The following is a 1,174-nucleotide window of genomic DNA, read 5'->3' on the forward strand; positions in this document are numbered from 1 at the left end:
CTAAACAATAAAAAATAATTTTTTTATTTTTTTTTTCTCATTTTCACCTCAAATAAACATACCTATTAAGTTTGATGGTGTAAAAATTGTATTATGGATAGTTATAATAATAATGAAAAAATCATAGGAACAGTCAATAAAAATCAATCAAAATCAAAGCACGTATATACGACGTATGCTTAAATTAGACGAAAGAATCAAGCATCGTGCATGCTGCTTTCTATGATCTGCTTATTATTAATTTTTTTAAAAATTTTTCCCAATATAATTGATAAATACTTGAATCTCCAAAGAGAGAAGCAAAGAGTACAATAGAATTGTTCTGAAAAATAATACTAACTCTATATATATCACTTGGAGAAAACTTAGAGGACTTCAAACTTGTACAAGTTCCAAAGCTTTGCATTAATAATTATTTTTAAGACTAAACTGGAGAAAGGATTTGTGTATTATTGAATGTATTCAAGTTGTTTATTCAAATTGTCTAGAATGATACAATATAAAAGGGTATTTATAGGTACTAAGAGAATCGTAATAATAAAAACATAATCTCTTATAATAAATATTCAGATATACTAAATAATATTAATTGATCCTAATTATATTCTAACATCCCAGTTTGAAACTTATTTAAAACAACGAAATAAAGAAAAAAAATTTGCATAAACTGATAAAACGAGTGTAGACGAAACTGCAGGAAGGAAGCGCAGACGGAACTGCCGCTTGTCTGAAGGAAGCACAGACGGAACTGCCGCTTGTCTGAAGGAAGCGCAGACGGAACTGTCGCTTGGATGAAAGAAGCGCAGATGGAACTGCAGTTATCTGAAGGAAGTGCATATGGAACTGCCGAAAATAAGCACAGATGAAACTGTTAGGAAACGCAAATGAAACTGCCGAACGGAAAAGCAGACGGAACTGCAGGACAGGAAAGCAGACGGAACTGTCGGACGGAAAAGCAGACGGAACTGCCGGACAGAAATGCAGACAGAACTACCGCAAGAATGGCCGAAAAACTGCTGAAAAGATGGCAAACTGCCGGAAAAAAACATTGCCAAAAGAGAAGAAAAAAAATGGTACAGAAGAAAAATATGGTGATTTCATCAGAAGAAAAACAACCTATCCTCCTCAAGGAGGATACCATGACTCTGATACCATGTTAGAAACAAGAGACTAG

Source organism: Arachis ipaensis, chromosome B01, assembly GCF_000816755.2.
Source record: "Arachis ipaensis cultivar K30076 chromosome B01, Araip1.1, whole genome shotgun sequence".
Classification (NCBI taxonomy): Eukaryota; Viridiplantae; Streptophyta; class Magnoliopsida; order Fabales; family Fabaceae; genus Arachis; species Arachis ipaensis.